At 43.0% G+C, this 17,446-nt stretch overlaps 2 pseudogenes; one reads left to right on the forward strand and one right to left on the reverse strand.

The window, feature by feature from the left end:
• On the reverse strand, positions 507-2,002 carry Prkaa1-ps2 (protein kinase AMP-activated catalytic subunit alpha 1, pseudogene 2; annotated as a pseudogene).
• Prkaa1-ps1 (protein kinase AMP-activated catalytic subunit alpha 1, pseudogene 1) lies at positions 4,608-15,973 on the forward strand (annotated as a pseudogene).
• Positions 15,974-17,446: the final 1,473 nt, after the last annotated feature.

Genomic DNA, 17,446 nt, shown 5'->3' on the forward strand with positions numbered 1-17,446 from the left:
TGGGCAGGGGTGGGCAGTGTTGGTGGTCTCTTCCGCTCTGCAGCCTCAGGAGTGCCCACCTGATCAGGCGGTGAGGTGTCTTTCCCACAGGGTCTGGGAGCAGAGAGCTGCTGCGGGCCCGGGATCCGCGGGCGTGGGACCTCCGGCAAACACAGGGCGTGCCCGGTCCTAGATGAACTCTGCCTCTGTGTGTCCCGATCTCACCAGGCAGCTCTCTTGCAGCAGACAAGTTGGTCTTACCTGTGGTCCCGAGGCTCAAGTTTGCTCGCGGGGTGCTGCCCAAGGGCTCTCTGCGGCGGCAGCAACCAGGAAGACCTGTCCATAAACAACTTCTTAACAACAACAACCTGGAAGACTTGGTGGGGGGGGGGGAAGGGTGCCATGAAAATTCCTCACCCCAAATCAGGGGACAAGAGCAGCTGCCAAGGGTGTAAACAACTTCTTGCTATAGCAGGCTAAAAGGCTCAGTGAGGGAGAAGGGAAACACTCCAAGGTAGGGCCCAACAGTCACAGATGAGGTAAGAGAGACTTCTGAGGGCTTTCCCTGGGCCTCAGCAGTGCAGTCACTCCTTTGGCAAGATCAGTAGCTGCTGATGGATCCTGATCTCCGTAGATTAGCGGTCCCTGTTTCAGCTTCTGTAATTTCATCATCAAAACTACAGAAATTCAGTAAGTTAAGGCCTACTGTCCACTTGGCATAGCTCTAGACTCATTTTGGAAAATAAGCTTGTCACAGGGTTCTTCCTTCATACAAGCAAATAATGGGGCGTTACAACCTTCCATTCACAATCCAACTGCTTGACTGTTCTACATACTTCTACCATGACATCACTGGGTTGGCTTTGACCTCTAATTCCCAAATACCACCTTGCCTTCCGTACACCTTGGTGTCTGGATTTCTGTGGGTTTAATTCATCCAGGGTGTGTCAGGCCCTTGGTGTTTCAGCAACCAAGAATGGTACTCTTTCCGGGTTTTGCCAAGTTGGTGATCATAGAGGAAAGAATCAGGTGGGCTTTTTGCCATGTAGAAATCTTTGGCTTCGTTCATTATTCTCCTGTTGTCTATTATGAGATGGGTCCTAGTGGTTTCCTTTGCACGGGTAGCTGAGGATCTCCTCCTTGGAGCACTCCAACTTCTCACACACTTCTTCCAAGGCTTCATCATCAATCCTGGTTGAACTATAAGAAGGGTCCTCGGGAAAGAGATATTTCGGAAGGTCCTGTTTAAACCATTCACGTTCCATGGTATCTTTTAGTGTGGCCCTCTCCATGGGATCTACCTCCAGCAAAGGGTTCAAAGGCGTATTACAGAGGGATTTAAATACCGAGGGGTATAAAATATCCCATCACATATCTTCTTACAAAGATTTGGCATGTGGTAATCATCAAAAGGGAGGGTTCCACATGGCAAAGCATAGAGAATGACACTGCTGCTCCAGATGTTCACCTCAGGGCCTGCATACAATCTTTCTGAAATTACTTCTGGTGCAGCATAATTGGGTGAGTCACAGCTTGCCTTAAAAATTCACCTTCTGACACCCTGTTGGAAAGACCAAAGTCGGCTATCTTTGCATTCATGTGTGCATCAAGCAGGATGTCTTCAAGTTTCAAATCTCTGTGGACCACCATATGCCTGGGACAGTAATCCACACAAGGATCTGCTGGAACAGATGTTGACTTTCCTTTTTGGCCAACCTTCCATTGTTACAGATATAATCAAATAGCTCTCCTCCTGAGACACATTCCATCACCAGGCAAATATCAGATGGTGTACCGATGACTTGGTACAGTTTGATTATGTGAGGGTACTTGAAAAGCCTCAGGTTCTGAATCTCTCTGAGGATTGTTCCAACAACAACAAGGTTTCGAATCTTCTAACAGTTGAGTATCTTCACAGCAACTTTATGTCCAGTCAACTCATGCTTGCCCACCTTCACTTTCCCGAAGGTGCTGCCACCACTCAGCGTGTCCCCCAGGATGCAGTGGCCGATCTTCACCCGCCTGTCGCCATCTTTCTCCAGGATGCAGACTCAGCCTTAAAGATTATCAGAAGAGGGCATTGGGTTCCATTACAGATGATTGTGAGCCACCATGTGGTTGCTGGGAATTGAACTCAGGACCTCTGGAAGAGCAGTCAGTGCTCTTAACCTCTGAGCTATCTCTCCAGCCCCGCCAAAAGATGCCCCAACATATAACAAAGACATATGCTCCACTATGTTCATAGCAGCCTTATTTATAATAGCCAGAAGTTGGAAAGAACCCACATGCCCTTCAACAGAGGAATGGATACAGAAAATGTGGTACATCTACACAATGGAATATTACTCAGCTATCAAAAACAATGACTTTATGAAATTCATAGGCAAGTGGAGGGAACTGGAAGATATCATCCTTAGTGAGGTAACCCAATCACAGGAAAACACACATGTAATGCACTCATTGATAAGTGGCTATTAGCCCAAATGCTTGAATTACCCTGGATGCACAGAACACATGAAACTCAAGAAGGATGACCAAAATGTGAATGCTTCACTCCTTCTTTAAAAGGGGAACAAGAATACCCTTGGAGGGAATAGGGAGGGAAAGTTTATAACAGAGGGAGAAGGAACACCCATTCAGAACCTGCCCCATATGTGGCCCATACATATACAGCCACCAAACTAGATAAGATGGATGAAGCAAAGAAGTGCAGGCAGACAGGAACCAGATGTAGATCTCTCCTGAGAGGCACACCCAGAATACAACAAATACATAGGCGAATGCCAGCAGCAAAGCACTGAACTGAGAATGGGATCCCCATTGAAGGAATCAGAGAAAGGACTGAAAGGTTGAAGGGGCTTGAGGCCTCATATGAACAACAATGCCCACCAAACAGAGTTTCCAAGGACCAAGCCAGTACCCAAAGACTATACATGGACTGACCCTGGGCTCCAACCGCATAAGTAGCAATGAATAGCCTAGTAAGAGCACCAGTGGAAGGGGAACTCTTTGGTCCTGAACCCCCAGTGAATATGATTGTTGTGGGGAGAGCAGTAATAGGGGGATGATGGGGAGGGGAACACCGGTAGAGAAGGGGAGGGGAGGGGCTAGGGGGATGTTGGCCTGGAAACCGGGAAAGGGAATAATAATAGAAATGTAAATAAGAAATACTCAAGTTAATAAAGAAAAAAAAAAAAGATTATCAGAAGAAATTATCCGCCACCTGGTGCCCATCTGTGAAATTGCACCCTGAGACTTTCCAATGTCCACCAGGAAGTTTAGTCTGCAAGTCACAAAAACCTTAAATGTCTTCTCCATCAGGAGCAAACCGATGGTGACTTTGCATCTAGATGAAGAGTCTCAGTCTAGACAGCAGTTAAAACTGTAACAAGCAAAATAAAATTTATGAATATAAACTGCTATTTGAAGAGAATTCAACTGCCAGGCGGTAGTGGTAGAAATCTTTGATCCTAGCACTTGGAAGGCAGAGGCAGGAGGAACTCTGAATTCAAGGCGAGTCTGGTCTACAGAGTGAGTTCTAGGACAGCCAGGACTGCACAGAGAAATCCTGTCTCAGATGGGGTGGGGGGAAAAAGGGGGGAGAGAGATTATTAATAAAATGTAATCAAAAGTATTCATTAGATGGAGAAACACAAAATTTGAACTTTTTGTACCCACTTCAGCAGCACACATAGTAAAATCAGACCAATATAGAGAAGATCGGAATGCTGCCTGCTAGAGGGTTACATGGAAATTCTCAAAGTGGTCTGGATCTGTATATTGTGTTTTAAAAGAAATCTATTCAGTAAAAATTGTTCATTTATTGAATGACCTTCTCAGTTACAAAATAAAGGCTAAGACAGCCACATGTGTACATCAAGGCAACAACTGATAAACTATGAAAAGAGGGAGAGGGTAGAGGGTCGAGTGGAATGAGGGACCACCCTCTGTCCAGGATCTGAGAGGGAGGCTGTGGAGGAGGGATAGAGAGCGAAATGATTTGAAAAGGGAGTCCACTTAGCCTTTGTCCTTTTGAACTAAGGATATTTGTTTGTTTTGCATACTCACAGAAGGAGTAAAATAACTCCTTGAAAATGAGTACCATACACATGACCTATGACCCTTTCAGTCACATCTGTATATGTGTAGATGATGATGATGTCGACTTGTTTATGGTTGTCATTATTAGCATTTCCTCTAGGCTCTGCCCAACAGTTAACCTAGCAATAGCCAGGCTTGTTGTGAAAGGTCTGTTTGGCCTCCCTCTCCCCCCACCCTTCTTCCCTCTCTTTTCCTCTCCCTGTCCCCTTCTCTCTTTCTCTCTCTGCACCCCCAACATGTTCCAGGTTGGCTTCTCTCTCTCTCTCTCTCTCTCTCTCTCTCTCTCTCTCTCTCTCCTTCTCTCTCCCCTTTCTTTCTCTGTCTCTACTCCCTGTCCCACATCCCTTTCCTATGTCCCAAACAAATTTCATTTTCTACTAGTCCAGCCCTATGGCTGATATGGGGGGCCAGGGTTCAACATGAGCCCTCTGTGGCACCTCCTTCTACCACATCATGCTGCCACATTCAAATACATATCAGTCAACTACAGATGACCACATGTGTGTGAATGTGTGAGCTCCAACTCCATGAATTCCTGCTACAATGGAATGCAATGCAGACCCAAGAAAGGCTCCAAGGGTCTCTTATGTAATGATGTGGAACTGACGTCCCAAGTAATTGGCTCAGTGGTTAAGAACACTTGTTTCTCTAGCAAAGGACCCAGGTCTGTGTACCAGCACCCACATGGCAGCTCACAACTGTCTGTCATTCCAGTCTCAGGGAATCTCAGCCCCTCTTCCTGACCTCAGCAAGCACCAAGAGCATATGTTATGCACATACCTATGTGCAGGCAAAACACCATACATAGAAAATAAGAAAATCTAGGGGCTGGGTTGGGAGACTGTGCATGATGGCACAGATCTGTAATTATAGCATTTGAGATACAAAAGTTGGATTGCCTTGTGTTGAAGGCCAGCCTGGGTTATAGAGAGAATGTCAGGCCACCCTGGGCTATTGTGTATTAAAACTGTCAAAAACAAAACAAATACAGGAAAACAAAGTATGCTAGCATTTTCTGACAGAAAGAGAGAGAGAGAGAGAGAGAGAGAGAGAGAGAGAGAGAGAGAGAGAAGACCACATTTCCTTGCATATTAAACATGCAAAAGAAATCAGTATCATTGGTTGAATCTTGAGAAAATAATGTGGTGCGGGGAGATGGGTAATTTGTGTGAATATATTGTCTATTCAGAACAAAATCAAAAGTTCTGTGTGGTAGTGCACCCCTACAAATCATAGCATTTGGGAGGTAGAGTAAAGGGGACTCATTACATTCTAGTCTATCCAGGGCTGCATAGCAAGACCCTGTCTCAGAAAACAGTTAATGTTCCTGTCCATGGCCCAGCAAGTAGAGTCACATGTCACCAACCCCGAAGGTCTGGGTTTCATTCCCAGGATCCACATGGCGGAGGGAGAGAACAATTCTCACACATTGCCCTCTGATTCCCACACAATGACTGTGGCACAGAAACACACCTGAGCACAGAGTAAGTAGAGGCTGGAGAGACGACTGAGCAAGTGGGAAAGCTTGTTGCTCTGGCAGAGGACCGTGGGTTGGTTCCCAGCACCCACGTGGCAGCTACAACCCCAGCTCAAGGGAATCCGATGCCTCTGGTCTCTGCAAGATCCTGAATGCACATGCACATACTGCCTCAACACACATACATATAATTACAACACAGCTTTAAAATAAATAAGAAACAAATCCAATGTAATTCATAAAAACGAGCCAAACAGCACAATTTCTGAAGATACCATTCCTGGTAAGTGGAGGCTGTAAATCATTCAGGAAGCAGGAGCAGAAGGGTGCTTAGCTCAAGGCCAGCCAGGTCTACATAACGATGCTTTCTTTCCTCCTCTTCCTACTCTTCCTCCTCCTCCTCCACCACCTCCTCTTCTTTTTTCTCCTCTTCTTCCTTCTCTTTTCCCTCTTCCTTCTCATCCTTTTCCTCTTTCTTTTATTTGTGTAGGCCTGGCTGTCCTGGAACTAACTCTATAGGCCAGATAAGCCTCGAACTCACAGAAATCTATCTCTATCTTTCCAATGTTGGGCATAAAGATATGTCCACAACATTCTGACTAAAATGACTTTTATTTATTTTATGAATATTAGTATTTTACCAGCATGTATTTAAGTGCAGTACATACGTTCAGAGTTTAAGGTAGCTAGGAGAGGATGTCAGATGTTGTAATTACTGTTTTGAGCTACAGTGTAATTACAGAACCATTCAGTGCTGGTAATCAAACCTCTGCCTTCTGGAAGAGCAGTCAGTCCTCTTCATTGTTGGACCAACTGTCCAGCCTACAACCCTTTTTCAGAACTCCTAAGCAGCCGAGGTGATGAAGTAGAAATTTCTGGTTTCGTTGGCGACTCAATTGTGTCCTGTGATGTTTTTCTGGAAACTCTCTTATGGGAGGGTATTTTGCTGAAGTAGACATGTGAGAGGATGTTTTGCTCAGAACTGACATGTGGTGTATTGCTGGAAGCAGCTTGGTAAAAGGGCATGTGATGTTTTGCTAAAATAGATGCTTGAGAGGACACATGATGTTTGGAAAAAGTGTAAGTATAACCCGACAGGCAGTGGATGATGCTCTTGCATTGGTTTGCCTTGCGTTCTTCATGACTTTGACTTCCTAGAGAGAAAAGCACCAAAGAACTTCTGGTAGTATTCCGAATGCTTCTCATGACTTCTTCACAGCTAATCTGTGAAGTCTTGAGGTTTCTTCTGGATCACACAGCTGCTGATTCATGTTTGATGTTTGTTGCTGAACTGGACTGCTGACAATGAATATTGGAATCGCTCTCACAGAACTATTTTGTAAACAGGACTACAACCCCGTTTTCCTATGAACCTTTCTTTTCCCCTACCTCTAGAGGGTGATGTGCTAGAAGGGAAGTTGAAGCATTAAAGAAACATAATTAATGTATAGTTTGAAAAATATAAGCCCATAGAGAAGCCCTATCATGGAAAACAAAAAACAAACAAAAGCCCCAAAACAAACAAAACTGGATACCAACTACAAAGAAAGTTTTAGCATACTCTTTGGCATGAATTCAGATGTTCAAGAAATATAAGTTATGTTTCTATTAATTTCCATTTCACATAGACTCTCTGCTGGGCTTAGGGGGAACTAAACCTAGTGCTTACTGGAGTCTCTTTAGCTTACCTCTTCCCCTATAGATTTATACATTCATTCTAGAATCTCACATAGTCCAGAGTCTGGGTGGGTGCAGAGGACCACTGGTCTGAACACATCTCTCTGTGAAGCTACTTTAACTGCCACTTCTATGTCCAATTATGGATGAAGGACTTCTCAGAAAGAGCATCAGGAGACAGGAGTGCCAAGATGCACCCCACAGCTATGCTCTCTAAGGATTTGGTCCAGGCTGTTTCCAGAAGGGAGGGCAGAGCTCTGTGTCTCAGGAATCCCACTCCCCATGGTCTTCCTCATCTCTTTCCCACAAAACGGCTTCTGCCCAGTTTCAGATGAGTTTCCCTTATTTACTTTTGGTGCTAAACAACTCTTGTCTTGCACTTTCTTCCTCATCCCCCTTTTTTATAAATCTGAACACAAGCATCAGGAGTAGGTTATTATAATTTCAGATTTTGTCTACCTTCCATCCACAATGGCCATTAGTACTCTAAATACTGAATATCCAGCACAGCACTGGATCTGAGCAGTTCCAGAAACCATTTAGAACATTACCCGAGCACATTAACCAGGAAGACCATTTTAAGGGAGCCAGCTGAATGTTGCCCTGAGGAACTACATTCTTTTACCAAGCACAAACACAGAGTCAGCTGCTTGAGCAGAAAGGGGAGTGGGCAGTTATCAGGAAATCAGGAAAAAATAAACAAACTCAGGTTGGTCACTCAAAATATTCTTCTCTCACAGAAACATTAGTTTTGTAATTTCCAAAGCATGTTGACAAACATTTCTTTGCTATATGAAAATACTTTTAGAAAAAACACAGATCTTAAAAATTTCCATTCATTTTAGTTGATATCCCATTGCAGTTGCTACAGATAAACAATAACACTAAAATTGGAAACAGGCCGGGCATGGGGGCAGCCAAGTCTGAACATTCAGGAGACAGGAGCAGGTGAATCTTTGAGAGTTTGAGGTCAACCTGGTCTATGGAGTGGCCAGAGCTTTATAAATAGGGAGACTGGGGTTGGGGATTTAGCTCAGTGGTAGAGCGCTTGCCTGGCAAGCTCAAGGCCCTGGGTTCGGTCTATATCCAGTTCCTGTCAGCCTGCACTTCTTTGCTTCATCCATCTTTTCTAATTGGGTGGTTGTATATGTATGGGCCACATGTGGGGCAGGCTCAGATGGGTGTTCCTTCTGCCTCTGTTATAAACTTTGCCTCCCTATTCCCTCCAAGGGTATTCTTGTTCCCCTTTTAAAGAAGGAGTGAAGCATTCACATTTTGGTCATCCTTCTTGAGTTTCATGTGTTCTGTGCATCCAGGGTAATTCAAGCATTTGGGCTAATAGCCACTTATCAATGAGTGTATTACATGTGTGTTTTCCTGTGATTGGGTTACCTCACTAAGGATGATATCTTCCAGTTCCCTCCACTTGCCTATGAATTTCATAAAGTCATTGTTTTTGATAGCTGAGTAATATTCCATTGTGTAGATGTACCACATTTTCTGTATCCATTCCTCTGTTGAAGGGCATGTGGGTTCTTTCCAACTTCTGGCTATTATAAATAAGGCTGCTATGAACATAGTGGAGCATATGTCTTTGTTATATGTTGGGGCATCTTTTGGCGGGGCTGGAGAGATAGCTCAGAGGTTAAGAGCACTGACTGCTCTTCCAGAGGTCCTGAGTTCAATTCCCAGCAACCACATGGTGGCTCACAATCATCTGTAATGGAACCCAATGCCCTCTTCTGATAATCTTTAAGGCTGAGTCTGCATCCTGGAGAAAGATGGCGACAGGCGGGTGAAGATCGGCCACTGCATCCTGGGGGACACGCTGAGTGGTGGCAGCACCTTCGGGAAAGTGAAGGTGGGCAAGCATGAGTTGACTGGACATAAAGTTGCTGTGAAGATACTCAACTGTTAGAAGATTCGAAACCTTGTCGTTGTTGGAACAATCCTCAGAGATATTCAGAACCTGAGGCTTTTCAAGTACCCTCACATAATCAAACTGTACCAGGTCATCGGTACACCATCTGATATTTGCCTGGTGATGGAATGTGTCTCAGGAGGAGAGCTATTTGATTATATCTGTAACAATGGAAGGTTGGCCAAAAAGGAAAGTCAACATCTGTTCCAGCAGATCCTTGTGTGGATTACTGTCCCAGGCATATGGTGGTCCACAGAGATTTGAAACTTGAAGACATCCTGCTTGATGCACACATGAATGCAAAGATAGCCGACTTTGGTCTTTCTTTTCTTTCTTTTTTTTTTTTTTTATTAACTTGAGTATTTCTTATATACATTTCGAGTGTTATTCCCTTTCCCGGTATCCGGGCAAACATCCCCCTCCCCCCACCCCTTCCTTATGGGTGTTCCCCTCCCCACCCTCCCCCCATTGCCGCCCTCCCCCCAACAGTCTAGTTAACTGGGGGTTCAGTCTTAGCAGGACCCAGGGCTTCCACTTCCACTGGTGCTCTTACTAGGATATTCATTGCTACCTATGAGGTCAGAGTCCAGGGTCAGTCCATGTATAGTCTTTAGGTAGTGGCTTAGTCCCTGGAAGCTCTGGTTGCTTGGCATTGTTGTACATATGGGGTCTCGAGCCCCTTCAAGCTCTTCCAGTTCTTTCTCTGATTCCTTCAACGGGGGTCCTATTCTCAGTTCAGTGGTTTGCTGCTGGCATTCGCCTCTGTGTTTGCTGTATTCTGGCTGTGTCTCTCAGGAGCGATCTACATCCGGCTCCTGTCAGTCTGCACTTCTTTGCTTCATCCATCTTGTCTAATTGGGTGGCTGTATATGTATGGGCCACATGTGGGGCAGGCTCTGAATGGGTGTTCGTTCTGTCTCTGTTTTAATCTTTGCCTCTCTATTCCCTGCCAAGGGTATTCTTGTTCCCCTTTTAAAGAAGGAGTGAAGCATTCACATTTTGATCATCTGTCTTGAGTTTCATTTGTTCTAGGCATCTAGGGTAATTCAAGCATTTGGGCTAATAGCCACTTATCAATGAGTGCATACCATGTGTGTCTTTCTGTGATTGGGTTAGCTCACTCAGGATGATATTTTCCAGTTCCAACCATTTGCCTACGAATTTCATAAAGCCATTGTTTTTGATAGCTGAGTAATATTCCATTGTGTAGATGTACCACATTTTCTGTATCCATTCCTCTGTTGAAGGGCATCTGGGTTCTTTCCAGCTTCTGGCTATTTTAAATAAGGCTGCGATGAACATAGTGGAGCACGTGTCTTTTTTATATGTTTGGGCATCTTTTGGGTATATGCCCAAGAGAGGTATAGCTGGATCCTCAGGCAGTTCAATGTCCAATTTTCTGAGGAACCTCCAGACTGATTTCCAGAATGGTTGTACCAGTCTGCAACCCCACCAACAATGGAGGAGTGTTCCTCTTTCTCCGCATTCTCGCCAGCATTTGCTGTCACCTGACTTTCTGATCTTAGCCATTCTCACTGGCATGAGGTGAAATCTCAGGGTTGTTTTGATTTGCATTTCCCTTATGACTAAAGATGTTGAACATTTCTTTAGGTGTTTCTCAGCCATTCGGCATTCCTCAGCTGTGAATTGTTTGTTTAGCTCTAAACCCCATTTTTTAATAGGGTTATTTGTCTCCCTGTGGTCTAACTTCTTGAGTTCTTTGTATATTTTGGATATAAGGCCTCTATCTGTTGTAGGATTGGTAAAGATCTTTTCCCAATCTGTTGGTTGCTGTTTTGTCCTAACCACAGTGTCCTTTGCCTTACAGAAGCTTTGCAGTTTTATGAGATCCCATTTGTCGATTCTTGATCTTAGAGCATAAGCCATTGGTGTTTTGTTCAGGAAATTTTTTCCAGTGCCCATGTGTTCCAGATGCTTCCCTAGTTTTTCTTCTATTAGTTTGAGTTTGTCTGGTTTGATGTGGAGGTCCTTGATCCACTTGGACTTAAGCTTTGTACAGGGTGATAAGCATGGATCGATCTGCATTCTTCTACATGTTGCCCTCCAGTTGAACCAGCACCATTTGCTGAAAATGCTATCTTTTTTCCATTGGATGGTTTTGGCTTCTTTGTCAAAAATCAAGTGACCATAGGTGTGTGGGTTCATTTCTGGGTCTTCAATTCTATTCCATTGGTCTATCTGTCTGTCTCTGTACCAATACCATGCAGTTTTTATCACTATTGCTCTGTAATACTGCTTGAGTTCAGGGATAGTGATTCCCCCTGAAGTCCTTTTATTGTTGAGGATAGTTTTAGCTATCCTGGTTTTTTTGTTATTCCAGATGAATTTGCAAATTGTTCTGTCTAACTCTTTGAAGAATTGGATTGGTATTTTGATGGGGATTGCATTGAATCTGTAGATCGCTTTTGGTAAAATGGCCATTTTTACTATATTAATCCTGCCAATCCATGAGCATGGGAGATCTTTCCATCTTCTGAGGTCTTATTCAATTTCTTTCTTCAGTGTCTTGAAGTTCTTATTGTACAAATTTGTACTTGCTTGGTAAAAGTCACACCGAGGTACTTTATATTATTTGGGTCTATTATGAAGGGTGTCGTTTCCCTAATTTCTTTCTCCGCTAGTTTCTCTTTTGTGTAGAGGAAGGCTACTGATTTATTTGAGTTAATTTTATACCCAGCCACTTTGCTGAAGTTGTTTATCAGCTTTAGTAGTTCTCTGGTGGAACTTTTGGGATCACTTAAATATACTATCATATCATCTGCAAATAGTGATATTTTGACTTCTTCTTTTCCGATCTGTATCCCCTTGACCTCCTTTTGTTGTCTGATTGCTCTGGCTAGAACTTCAAGAACTATATTGAATAAGTTGGGAGAGAGTGGGCAGCCTTGTCTAGTCCCTGATTTTAGTGGGATTGCTTCAAGTTTCTCTACATTTAGTTTAATGTTAGCAACTGGTTTGCTGTATATGGCTTTTAGTATGTTTAGGTATGGGCCTTGAATTCCTATTCTTTCAAGGACTTTTATCATGAAGGGGTGTTGAATTTTGTCAAATGCTTTCTCAGCATCTAATGAAATGATCATGTGGTTTTGTTCTTTCAGTTTGTTTATATAATGGATCACGTTGATGGTTTTCCGTATATTAAACCATCCCTGCATGCCTGGGATGAAGCCTACTTGATCATGGTGGATGATTGTTTTGATGTGCTCTTGGATTCGGTTTGCCAGAATTTTATTGAGTATTTTTGCAGCGATATTCATAAGGGAAATTGGTCTGAAGTTCTCTTTCTTTGTTGGGTCTTTGTATGGTTTAGGTATAAGAGTAATTGTGGCTTCATAGAAGGAATTCGGTAGTGCTCCATCTGTTTCAATTTTGTGGAATAGTTTGGATAATATTGGTATGAGGTCTTCTATGAAGGTCTGATAGAATTCTGCGCTAAACCCGTCTGGACCTGGGCTCTTTTTGGTTGGGAGACCTTTAATGACTGCTTCTATTTCCTTAGGAGTTATGGGGTTGTTTAACTGGTTTATCTGTTCCTGATTTAACTTCGGTACCTGGTATCTGTCTAGGAAATTGTCCATTTCCTGAAGATTTTCAAGTTTTGTTGAATATAGGCTTTTATAGAAAGATCTGATGATTTTTTTGAATTTCCTCTGATTCTGTAGTTATGTCTCCCTTTTCATTTCTGATTTTGTTAATTTGGACACACTCTCTGTGTCCTCTCGTTAGTCTGGCTAAGGGTTTATCTATCTTGTTGATTTTCTCAAAGAACCAACTTTTGGTTCTGTTGATTCTTTCTATGGTCCTTTTTGTTTCTACTTGGTTGATTTCAGCTCAGAGTTTGATTATTTCCTGCCTTCTACTCCTTCTGGGTGTATTTGCTTCCTTTTGTTCTAGAGCTTTTAGGTGTGCTGTCAAGCTGCTGACATATGCTCTTTCCTGTTTCTTTCTGCAGGCACTCAGTGCTATGAGTTTTCCTCTTAGCACAGCTTTCATTGTGTCCCATAAGTTTGGGTATGTTGTACCTTCATTTTCATTAAATTCTAAAAAGTTTTTAATTTCTTTCTTTATTTCTTCCTTGACCAGGTTATCATTGAGTAGAGCATTGTTCAATTTCCACGTATATGTGGGCATTCTTCCCTTATTGTTATTGAAGACCAGGTTTAGGACGTGGTGGTCTGATAGCACGCATGGGATTATTTCTATCTTTCTGTACCTGTTGAGGCCTGTTTTTTGACCAATTATATGGTCAATTTTGGAGAAAGTACCATGAGGAGCTGAGAAGAAGGTATATCCTTTTGCTGTAGGATAGAATGTTCTATAAATATCTGTTAAGTCCATTTGGCTCATGACTTCTCTTAATCTGTCTACATCTCTGTTTAATTTCTGTTTCCATGATCTGTCCATTGATGAGAGTGGGGTGTTGAAATCTCCTACTATTATTGTGTGAGGTGCAATGTGTGTCTTGAGCTTTAGTAAGGTTTCTTTTACGTATATAGGTGCCCTTGTATTTGGGGCATAGATATTTAGGATTGAGAGTTCATCTTGGTGGATTTTTCCTTTGATGAATATGAAGTGTCCTTCCTTATCTTTTTTGATGACTTTTAGTTGAAAATTGATTTTATTTGATATTAGAATGGCTACTCCAGCTTGCTTCTTCCAACCATTTGCTTGGAAAGTTGTTTTCCAGCCTTTCACTCTGAGGTAGTGTCTGTCTTTGTCTCTGAGGTGTGTTTCCGGTAGGCAGCAGAATGCAGGGTCCTCGTTGAGTATCCAGTTTGTTAATCTATGTCTTTTTATTGGGGAGTTGAGGCCATTGATGTTGAGAGATATTAAGGAATAGTGATTATTGCTTCCTGTTATATTCATATTTGGATGTGAGGTTATGTTTGTGTGCTTTTCTTCTCTTTGTTGTGTTGCCAAGACGATTAGTTTCTTGCTTCTTCTAGGGTATAGCTTGCCTCCTTATGTTGGGCTTTACCATTTATTATCCTTTGTAGTCCTGGATTTGTAGAAAGGTATTGTGTAAATTTGGTTTTGTCATGGAATATCTTGGTTTCTCCATCTATGTTAATTGAGAGTTTTGCTGGATACAGTAACCTGGGCTGGCATTTGTGTTCTCTTAGGGTCTGTATGACATCAGTCCAGGATCTTCTGGCCTTCGTAGTTTCTGGCGAAAAGTCTGGTGTGATTCTGATAGGTCTGCCTTTATATGTTACTTGACCTTTTTCCCTTACTGCTTTTAATATTCTTTCTTTATTTTGTGCGTTTGGTGTTTTGACTATTATGTGACGGGAGGTGTTTCTTTTCTGGTCCAATCTATTTGGAGTTCTGTAGGCTTCTTGTATGCCTATGGGTATCTCTTTTTTTAGGTTAGGGAAGTTTTCTTCTATGATTTTGTTGAAGATATTTACTGGTCCTTTGAGCTGGGAGTCTTCGCTCTCTTCTATACCTATTATCCTTAGGTTTGATCTTCTCATTGAGTCCTGGATTTCCTGTATGTTTTGGACCAGTAGCTTTTTCCACTTTACATTATCTTTGACAGTTGAGTCAATGATTTCTATGGGATCTTCTGCTCCTGAGATTCTCTCTTCCATCTCTTGTATTCTGTTGGTGAAGCTTGTATCTACAGCTCCTTGTCTCTTTTTTTGGTTTTCTATATCCAGGGTTGTTTCCATGTGTTCTTTCTTGATTGCTTTTATTTCCATTTTTAATTCCTTCAACTGTTTGATTGTGTTTTCCTGGAATTCTTTCAGGGATTTTTGTGTCTCCTCTCTATGGGCTTCTACTTGTTTATTTATGTTTTCCTGGAATTCTTTCGATTTTGGTCTTTCTAACAGGGTGTCAGAAGGTGAATTTTTAAGGCAAGCTGTGACTCACCCAATTATGCTGCACCAGAAGTAATTTCAGAAAGATTGTATGCAGGCCCTGAGGTGAACATCTGGAGCAGCAGTGTCATTCTCTATGCTTTGCCATGTGGAACCCTCCCTTTTGATGATTACCACATGCCAAATCTTTGTAAGAAGATATGTGATGGGATATTTTATACCCCTCGGTATTTAAATCCCTCTGTAATACGCCTTTGAACCCTTTGCTGAAGGTAGATCCCATGGAGAGGGCCACACTAAAAGATACCATGGAACGTGAATGGTTTAAACAGGACCTTCCGAAATATCTCTTTCCCGAGGACCCTTCTTATAGTTCAACCAGGATTAATGATGAAGCCTTGGAAGAAGTGTGTGAGAAGTTGGAGTGCTCCAAGGAGGAGATCCTCAGCTACCCGTGCAAAGGAAACCACTAGGACCCATCTCATAATAGACAACAGGAGAATAATGAACGAAGCCAAAGATTTCTACATGGCAAAAAGCCCACCTGATTCTTTCCTCTATGATCACCAACTTGGCAAAACCTGGAAAGAGTACCATTCTTGGTTGCTGAAACACCAAGGGCCTGACACACCCTGGATGAATTAAACCCACAGAAATCCAGACACCAAGGTGTACGGAAGGCAAGGTGGTATTTGGGAATTAGAGGTCAAAGCCAACCCAGTGATGTCATGGTAGAAGTATATAGAACAGTCAAGCAGTTGGATTGTGAATGGAAGGTTGTAACGCCCCATTATTTGCTTGTATGAAGGAAGAACCCTGTGACAAGCTTATTTTCCAAAATGAGTCTAGAGCTATGCCAAGTGGACAGTAGGCCTTAACTTACTGGATTTCTGTAGTTTTGATGATGAAATTACAGAAGCTGAAACAGGGACCGCTAATCTACGGAGATCAGGATCCATCAGCAGCTACTGATCTTGCCAAAGGAGTGACTGCACTGCTGAGGCCCAGGGAAAGCCCTCAGAAGTCTCTCTTACCTCATCTGTGACTGTTGGGCCCTACCTTGGAGTGTTTCCCTTCTCCCTCACTGAGCCTTTTAGCCTGCTATAGCAAGAAGTTGTTTACACCCTTGGCAGCTGCTCTTGTCCCCTGATTTGGGGTGAGGAATTTTCATGGCACCCTTCCCCCCCCCCCCACCAAGTCTTCCAGGTTGTTGTTGTTAAGAAGTTGTTTATGCCCCTGATTGGGCCCAGAAATTTTCACCACACAGACTTTACCTGTTTTCCTGGTTGGGGATTTTCACCTGCCTTGTTTTTCCATGGCTTTTGCCTCCGGTATATTAGGAGATATCAGTAAAGCCTTGGTGACACTCTCTGAAAACAGGTGATGGGTGTATGTTTTCTCTTTCAATCCCACAGACCTAAGCCCGATAGTCACACACTGGCGGTGCAGGCGCCATTATCTGGAGGTCCCACTGAGATCAGGAAAGAGAGGACAACCTGACAGGATTGTTCCAAAAGGCTGGCCGGCAAGGAAGTGGCGACCACGGGGCAAAGCTGCAAGTAAGTAGCCTACAAAGGTTTTGTCTTAGCCATGAGAACCACAAGTTCCTCGTTATTGGTCGTAGATCAGCTTGTAAGTTTACTCAAACAACAAGGTACTGGTATTAAGGTAAAGACAGCCCAAGATTTTGTTAAAACTATAAAACAAGTCAGTCCTTGGTTTATAGCTAGTGGCAGATTGAATATTCCCGATTGGAAATAGATTAAATGGGATTCACAGAAGGCCCTCCAAGATGGAGGATCAGAGAGCATTCCAATTGCTACCTATTCCTTATGGAGGTTAGTGAAGGACACTTTACTTAGTGAAAATGTGAGGGTCAAAGAGCAGATGATGGAGCAGATGGAGATTGAAAGGGCATTTGGAACTGCACAGAATGAACATATTAAAGAGTCAATTGTAGGGACAGCGGTGACTCTGATTCAACTTCCTATGAGTCTGATGCAGATGAGGAGATAACAGTGGAAAGGGAGACTGAGAAATTGGGAGAAAATGGGCCAGGAAAGGCCCCAGTAAGCAGAATTCAGAAGGGCCGCAGGAATTGAAAGCACGTGCAAAGAACAATAAAGATTTGGGGTAGTGGTGAGTAAACCTTGTAAAAAGGGACAAGGTAATAATGATAAAATGTTTTTGTGTGTGTGTTCTTTTAAAGTTATGCTAAAACCTAGAGAAGCAAAGTCAGTTCTCATAGATGCTTTTAGTCTTTCGACCCTGACTAGAGACAGTTTACAACCTAGACAAGAGAGAGAATGGGGTTGAGAAATACAGTTCTTCCAGACTCTCCACAGATGCTTTGGAGAGAGAAGGAACATGAGCTTAAGGTTTTTAAGAGCTCTCCATGGACAGAAGGAAGGCAGGAGACGTCTTGCCTCCTTGCTGGTATTGGAG

This window comes from Rattus norvegicus, chromosome 11 (genome assembly GCF_021556685.1).
Source record: "Rattus norvegicus strain SHRSP/BbbUtx chromosome 11, alternate assembly SHRSP_T2T, whole genome shotgun sequence".
Taxonomy (NCBI): Eukaryota; Metazoa; Chordata; class Mammalia; order Rodentia; family Muridae; genus Rattus; species Rattus norvegicus.